The sequence below is a fragment of the Littorina saxatilis genome, linkage group LG5, assembly GCF_037325665.1.
Source record: "Littorina saxatilis isolate snail1 linkage group LG5, US_GU_Lsax_2.0, whole genome shotgun sequence".
Taxonomy (NCBI): Eukaryota; Metazoa; Mollusca; class Gastropoda; order Littorinimorpha; family Littorinidae; genus Littorina; species Littorina saxatilis.
In genome coordinates this window covers 27,753,713-27,762,407 of record NC_090249.1, presented here as the reverse complement: position 1 = coordinate 27,762,407, position 8,695 = coordinate 27,753,713, and the positions used below count along the sequence as shown (strand labels likewise).

At 43.3% G+C, this 8,695-nt stretch overlaps 1 long non-coding RNA gene across 1 annotated transcript; it reads left to right on the top strand.

The window, feature by feature from the left end:
- The first annotated feature begins 3,058 nt into the window (after nt 1-3,058).
- Nucleotides 3,059-5,992, top strand: LOC138965864 (uncharacterized). The gene is made up of 3 exons (XR_011455542.1): nt 3,059-3,611; nt 4,135-4,248; nt 4,661-5,992. It is a non-coding gene; the product is annotated as an uncharacterized lncRNA (long non-coding RNA).
- The last annotated feature ends 2,703 nt before the right edge of the window (nt 5,993-8,695 follow it).

The following is an 8,695-nucleotide window of genomic DNA, read 5'->3' as shown; positions in this document are numbered from 1 at the left end:
CATAATGTACTAGCCAGAGAGCAAATTTTACTTGCCAAACCAACCATTTCAGTTCAGTTTTTCAGCAACTTTTCTCGCCTTTGGCGAGTTGATTAACAATTCTACTCGCCATTTACAGATTTCTACTCGCCATGGCGAGTAAAATACTCGCCACTTTCAGGCCTGCTGTTGTTGAAGTGGTGGTGATGTCGTGTGTGTGTGTATGTGTATGTGTGTGTGTGTGTGTGTGTGTGTGTGTGTGTGTGTGTGTGTGTCTTCACTGTCATCTTTACTACGATCGACTGGCTCTACCAAAATACTTTGGGCGAAGCTCCTGATCGATTGGCAAACCCTACACGCTAAAATTGGGCGCAATGGCTTGGTGGTAAGACGCCGGTCACTTTCAATTCAAAGCCATGACGTTCCCTACACAAGGCTTTGAAAACGAACGGATAAGGGGCGTAACTCCTTAGTCATATTACAGTTGAAAATTCAAAGCGGGTCGGCTTCACTCAATTTCTTGGCATCAGAGGCTTGACATAAATTAGGAAAACAAATGGTTGGACCCATCATGGACCAACTAAAACGCTGTAGGGCAGAATTAATATTTTGATGGTATTTTTGAACGTTCTCAGCGTCACTGTAGGAAGTGGCGTTCTCAGCGTGCAGAAAGTGAGCGTCAAGTCCCTTTGTATCAACAACGAAAATCTGTGCATCTTTGAATGAATCGAAACGCACGAGTGGTAAGTCTCGTGCGTTTCGATTCATTCAAAGATGCAAAGATTTTCGTTGTTGATACAAAGGGACTTGACGCTCACTTTCTGCACGCTGAGAACGCCACTTCCTACAGTGACGCTGAGAACGTTCAAAAATACCATCAAAATATTAATTCTGCCCTACAGCGTTTTAGTTGGTCCATGATGGGTCCAACCATTTGTTTTCCTAATTTATGTCAAGCCTCTGATGCCAAGAAATTGAGTGAAGCCGACCCGCTTTGAATTTTCAACTGTAATATGACTAAGGAGTTACGCCCCTTATCCGTTCGTTTTCAAAGCCTTGTGTAGGGAACGTCATGGCTTTGAGTTGAAAGTGGACGCCGGTCTCCAAAGCGGAAGGTCGGGGGTTCGAGTCCCAGCCGCGCCTGGTGGGTTAAGGTGGAGATTTTTCCGATCTACCAGGTCAACTTGTGTGCAGACCTGCTAGTGCCTCATCCCCCTTCGTGTGTACACGCAAGCACAAGACCAAGTGCGCACGAAAAAGATGCTGTAATCCATGTCAGAGTTCGGTGGGTTATAGAAACACGAAAATACCCAGCATGCTTCCTCCGAAAGCGGTGTAGGGCTGTATTAATGGCGGGGTAAAAACGGTCATACACGTAAAAATCCACTCGTGCAAAAACATGAGTGTACGTGGGAATTTCAGCCCACGAACGCAGAAGAAGAAGAAGAGGAAACGGGTATTGGTGCTAGAAAGTCCCGACAAACGCACAACGGTCATCGTCCTCGTCCCCCCTCCCCCTCCCCCCCCCCTCTCTCTCTCTCTCTCTCTCTCTGTCTCTCTCTCTGTCACACACACGTTTTAAGCTGGCAACAACAACAACAACAAGAAAATGGTATTCTACATCATGGACAAGCACTGTATGGCCACAGTTAACATAATCGTGCATACATTTACCACAACATTTCAATTTCTGTCTAATTTCTAATTTCAGCTCCCTTCATTAAACTGCCACCATTTCCCCAACCCAACACCCATGCCTCTCTCTATGTAAAACACTCACACACACACACACACACACACACACACACTCATTCACACACACACGCACACACATACACACACACACACACACACACACACACACACACACACACACACACACACACATATTCCCCAACTCCCTCAGCCCCATTCCTCCCACTCCCACGACAGTGACCATATCGTTAGTCATTAGCAATACGACCTCACGCTGGGAAATGGGCAAACAATGTTAATCTGTCTCATCATGACCGTGCATTTTCACCTTCACTATTCCATACAGTACGGGGCTATACCTCCTGAAACCATCGCATTTTTCATGTCAGTGTCCTCATTATGAGAATACTTCTTGGTTTGCGGAGACTTTTCACCTTCACTATTCCGTACAGTACGGGGCTATACCTCCTGAAACCATCGCATTATTCATGTCAGTGTCCTCATTATGAGAATACTTCTTGGTTTACGGAGACTTTTCACCTTCTCTATTCCGTACAGTACGGGGCTTATACCTCCTAAAACCATCGCATTTTTCATGTCAGTGTCCTCATTATGAGAATACTTCTTGGTTTACGGACACTTTTCACCTTCACTATTCATTCCGTACAGTACGGGGCTACACCTCCTGAAACCATCGCATTTTTTATGTCAGTGTCCTCATTATGAGAATACTTCTTGGTTTACAGAGACTTCAACAAAATCAAAAAACAAGAAAGGTAGGTTGTTGGAACGTTTGGTTTTTTATTATATTTAGTCAAGTTTTGACTAAATATTTTAACATCGAGGGGGAATCGAAACGAGGGTCGTGGTGTATGTGCGTGTGTGCGTGTGTGCGTGTGTGTCTGTGTGTGTGTGTAGAGCGATTCAGACTAAACTACTGGACCGATCTTTATGAAATTTGACATGAGAGTTCCTGGGTATGAAATCCCCACACGTTTTTTTCATTTTTTTGATAAATGTCTTTGATGACACGCTCAGAAAGTTAAAACAAAGAGAGGTACAGAAAAGCGTGCTATCCTTCTTAGCGCAACTACTACCCCGCTCTTCTTGTCAATTTCACTGCCTTTGCCATGAGCGGTGGACTGACGATGCTACGAGTATACGGTCTTGCTGAAAAATGGCATTGCGTTCAGTTTCATTCTGTGAGTTCGACAGCTACTTGACTAAATATTGTATTTTCGCCTTACGCGACTTGTTTGTTGTTGATTTTTTTGATTTTCTTGTTTTTTGATTCTGAATGTTGGAACGTACCTTGGCAGTCTCTTTGTTTTTGGAGACTTCAACAGTTCCCAAATCACAAAGGCTACAGCGGTGACCTGCCCCAATAAACATGCCAGAACTGGGCCACTGCTGGCTTTTTGCTGGCAAGTTTGGTAAAGCTGGCCATAAAAAAACCAACACTGGGCCAATTATGGTTTGCCAACAAAGGCCCAGTTATGGCTTGCCATCACTGGCCCATCTCTGGCATTCCAGTAATATTGTCAGCCAGTAAAATGCCTTAATTGGCCCACTGTTGGCACGCCATTGATGGCCCAGTGCTTGTTTGCCAGCATTGGGCCATAGGTGGCGATTTGCTGGCAATTATAGGTGGGTTTTTGCTGGCACGCCAGCAGTGGGCCAATGCTGGATTATTGCTGGCAAGAAGATCTGCGACAGCACAGCGGTATGACTTTCTCACTTGGAGTGACGTAATGTACAAACAAATGTCGAAATATCTTGACGTCACTCGTGATGATGACGCATTGTCAACTAAATCCGGCCCGCGGTGGTTCTGCAGATGTCCGGTTATTTGTTTTGCATTCAACTTCAAGGAATTTCCAAAGCACCTTCTTCGATTTCAGTACGCGTCCGATCTCCTCCGGCTAGAAGCAAGCGTGGTGAGTTTCACAAACAGTTGTGTGAGCAGGTCGTCGCAACGGCGTTAGATCTAGTATCTTCTTGTTCTTTTCCTCCGTTGTCGGTCTTTTTTTCAACTTTCTTCTGCTGGACGTTTGAGTCAGTTCGCAAAATATAATAGACTTTAAGAAGTCGCCCTATCTGTAAGAAAGAATCTGCGCGCGCGCGCGCGCGTGTGTGTGTGTGTGTGGGGGTGTGTGTGTGTGTGTGTGTGTGTGTGTGTGTGTGTGCGCCCGCGCGCGCGGTTGTGTGTGTGTGTGTGTGTGTGTGTGTGTGTGTGTGTGTGTGTGTGCGCCCGCGCGCGCGGTTGTGTGTGTGTGTGTGTGTGTGTGTGTGTGTGTGTGTGTGTGTGTGTGTGTGTGCCTTTTTCCTTTCTTTGTGTGAATGAGTTTGTTTTGTCTCTGTCAAAAGAAAAGCACCATAGGCATTACCATAAGCTTACTTGTAACCAAACAAATTGCATCTTGTGAATGTTGACATTGAGTATGTGTCTATTCACTCCAGGACAAAGATTTGTGCAAGTGTCTGACTGCCCAACTGGATAAGATGCAGCTCGCCTGGGTCTCAGTTCCTGAGAGAAACGCAAGAGAGCTGTCCGAGACAACGTAAGCTTCGCAGGTTAGATCAAAATACATATTCCTGTTGACCCCTAACTTCGGCTTGGCATTTTAGTCAGTTCAGAAAATATGATAGATTACAAGAAGTCGTCCTCTCTGTGAGAATGCCTCTGTGTGTGTATGTGTGTGTGTGTGTGTGTGTGTGTGTGTGTGTGGGTGTGCGTGTGTGTGTGCGCGTGTGTGTGTGTGAGCGCGCGCGCGTGCGTGCGTGCGTGTGCTGTTTGCTTGCATGCCTGCGTGTATGCTTGCGTTTGTTTGGTTGTTTGGTTGTGTGTGTGTGTGTGTGTGTGTGTGTGTGTGTGTGTGTGTGTGTGTGTGTGTGTGTGTGTGTGTGTGTGTGTGTGTGTGTGTGTGTGTGTGATATGGAATAATGAATTAAAACCAACAAAACTCGTTTGCTTTCATGTTTCAAGAGGTGAACGGCAGGAGGACTTGAGAGTTTCAATGGCTTACCGTAGGCTACGACGTCAGGACAAAGAAAAGAAGCGTTATCTCAACGTTGCGGATGCGAACAGAGAAATGACAGAATCAAGACAATCCTACGGAGGTTTACTGGGAAGCGAACAAGAAACATTCCTGCCTTTGGTCATCATGTCTCGAGTGTGAAATTTAGAACGCTGTACAAATAAAATAAAACAGTGAGCAACTGAAAACAAAGCGTACGTTTCTGTAATGTTTCGGTAATGAGTCGTTGCTGTTTGGAAGCTTTACATTTGTTTTGTTTTTAATATATATTACTGTATTGTTGTTGTGCCCGCTATAACTGCGTTGATGACGATATTCTGTCAAAACCACTGCCTTTACTTGCCAGATAAGTTACACGACAAATGTGATTAGCATTTCAATTGCATTTTACTGATGAATTTGATAATTACGCATATGCATATTGCTAATGTACAGCTTGACGGCATTGCCCTTTGCTTTATTTGCGCACGTCTTGCCGCCAGCATGGGTTGAAAAGTCCATTGATGTGCTGTGTTTTGTTATTGTTATTACATTCACAGTAAAAAATGACAAAACAAAGCATATTTATAGACATCTAACAACCATCTATGGGCTAACAAGACTGTGCAGATCGAGTACATGAATAGAGCCGTCATTCTATCCGAATCAGTGGTATTGGTATATTTCCTGCAACTTATTGGCATTTTGCTGGCAATGGTAAAGACAGAAATATGGCATTTTGCCGGGCCACAACTGGCCCGGTAATTTCAGCAGGTAAAGGGCCATTAACGGAAAATATATGGAAAAAAGTTTTTTTTATATGGAACTAAAAACCTGCAAAATGCTGGCAAAATGCTGGCGAAATGCTGGCAAAATGCTGGGTTTTTGATGGCAAGCCATCAATAAGCCATCAAATAAATGATGGGTTTTTGCTGGCAAAATTCTGGCAAAATTCTGGCAAAATGATGGCAAGCCATCAAAAAGCCATCAAATAAATGATGGGTTTTTGCTGGCAAAATTCTGGCAAAATGATGGCAAGCCATCAAAAAGCCATCAAATAAATGATGGGTTTTTGCTGGCAAATTGCTGGCAAAATGATGGCAAGCCATCAAAAAGCCAGCAAATAAATGATGGGTTTTTGCTGGCAAAGTGCTGGCTTGCCAGTGATGGCCCATCAATTTGCCAATGTGCATACGGGTAATATGCCAGCATTGGGCCATAAGTGGGCCTTTGATGGCAGTAGTTCTGGCAACTGGCATTGCCATCAAAACGCCAGCAATGGCCCACTTCTGGCATGTTTATTGGGTGCACTGCACCTTTAATCAATAGAAACAAGTTGATGTGGGGGATTGATTGAAGAGAGAACTGAAGAAGAGTTGAACAACAGTAGTCAAAACCAACAGAATCAGTCTTGCATTGGCCATTGGAGCCATTGAGACAAACTGCACCGAATCAACTCTGTACGCATGCATGTCCCAGCAACCACTTACACATTGAGACAAAAAAACTTATGGAAAAAACTGTTCTGAATTAAAACAAAATAGTTTTAACCTTCTTTCTTAGTCCGCAGATTCCCCGGGAGCCATTGCAGAGAACTAGCTGTTAAAAAGGCCAACACTAACACAAACACGTTCTACGTAAAGTCTGCTTCAAATTTCCCAAGGACGAACGAAGCGGAAGGAAAGCCTAAAAAAGCAATAATATTTACCCAATATTTACCCGGTGAACGAAAAAGAATTTGGGATTTTCCAAAGAAAGCGAGAAGGACAATTTTCCGACCTTATGATGGTCGTTGAAACCTGACTCTCTCTTGTGTATACTGTAGAGTTTTCGGTGCACTGGTTTCCTTCCCGTCTCACTTTCCTGCGCTCTATTTTGTAGACGTGTTTCCTTTCACTTCATTTGAGAGCATGGCATTCAAATTGTTGGAAAGAAAACAAGTCGCGTAAGGCGAAAATACAACATTTAGTCAAGTAGCTGTCGAACTCACAGAATGAAACTGAACGCAATGCAACGCAGCAAGACCGCATACTCGTAGCATCGTCAGTCACCCGCTCACGGCAAAGACAGTGAAATTGACAAGAAGAGCGGGGTAGCAGTTGCGCTCAGAAGGATAGCACGCTTTTCTGTACCTCTCTTTGTTTTAACTTTCTGAGCGTGTTTTTAATCCAAACATATCATATCTATATGTTTTTGGAATCAGGAACCGACAAGGAATAAGATGAAAGTGTTTTTAAATTGATTTCGAAAATTTAATTTTCATATTAATTTTTATATATTTAATTTTCAGAGCGTGTTTTTAATCCAAATATAACATATTTATATGTTTTTGGAATCAGCAAATGATGGAGAATAACATGAATGTAAATTTGGATCGTTTTTAAAAAAAATGTTTTTTTTTACAATTTTCAGATTTTTAATGACCAAAGTCATTAATTAATTTTTAAGCCACCAAGCTGAAATGCAATACCGAAGTCCGGGCTTCGTCGAACATTACTTGACCAAAATGTCAACCAATTTGGTTGAAAAATGAGGGCGTGACAGTGCCGCCTCAACTTTCACGAAAAGCCGGATATGACGTCATCAAAGACATTTATCAAAACAATGAAAAAAACGTATGGGGATATCATACCCAGGAACTCTCATGTCAAATTTCATAAAGATCGGTCCAGTAGTTTAGTCTGAATCGCTCTACACACACACACACACACGCACGCACGCACGCACGCACAGACACACACACACACACATACACCACGACCCTCGTCTCGATTCCCCCCTCTACGCTAAAACATTTAGTCAAAACTTGACTAAATGTAAAAATCAATGAATTCGTCTGCGGTTCAGACTGAGAGAGAGAGAGAGAGACAGACAGAGACAGAGACAGAGACAGAGAGACAGAGAGACAGAGACAGACAGAGACAGACAGAAACAGAGGGGGTGCATGCGTGCGTGCGTGCACGTGCATTCGCGCGTGTGCGTTTCTGTGACATCAGTGATATTTCTAGTTGATTATTTGGGACTTTCATTCACTAACGAAACTTAGAAACTCGCCCGCGAAACCACAATCAAAAAGATGAGAGATAGTAGACCTACTACACAGTAATGACGTCCCGTTGACGTCATTCCGATCAGCGACGAATACACAGTCAGATTCGATCAAAATAGCCAGGCAGCTTAGCGATATGATGGGGACCGACTTGACAAAAGTGTCAAACTTTGTGAGGCAATTCTGTAGACCCTACTTATTAATTTTTTTGCTAGGCCCCATCAAATTTGGCCATTGCAGCCCAGTCATGTGACGTCATCAATTTTTCCATAGCAGTAATAGAGGAAAATACTGCATTTACATGTCTGAGCAAGATGTTTTAAAAATGTAAAGGCAATATGATCAATTCAATGAATACAATCAGAAAAGGATACATTTCAAATAACTTTTTAATCAATAAACATTCATATTTTTGCGAGATATTTGTTTATGGTTTGACAAAACTCGAAAATAAGGCCAAAAAAATCATGTCGCGACATTGTACGTAACTTGCTTCCATAGTATCAGTGAACATGACAATCAAGTAAACATTAATTTGTTTCAGAAATATTAGTGTTTATAACTGCTTATTCAGCCCCTTAAAGTTTTCAACATTTAGGAAAACGTCTTAAAAGCAATTCTGGCACTACTGATGATGTACATCGGCAACCGCAGCTGGTACGAGTATGTGGATATCCATTGATCTATTTGTCACAGCTGCACTTGCACCATCTTGTACATTGCCATCCAGCTTTCCTGCAACCACATGCTCTTTCACCCTTGCATGCACATTTGACTAGTTGCGGGCTGCAAGCTTCAGATGCTATTGGTAGTGTCGTCCAAAAAGGGAGCCGGCCAAGCCTTGCTGTCCTTGTCCAGAGTCCAGCCCCATCCCTCTAGAGACGGTGCTTGCTGCTGGGCCTGGTCAGCAGTGGTCCAAATGCTTGCCTGGTAGACATCACAGTTTGAATGCTGT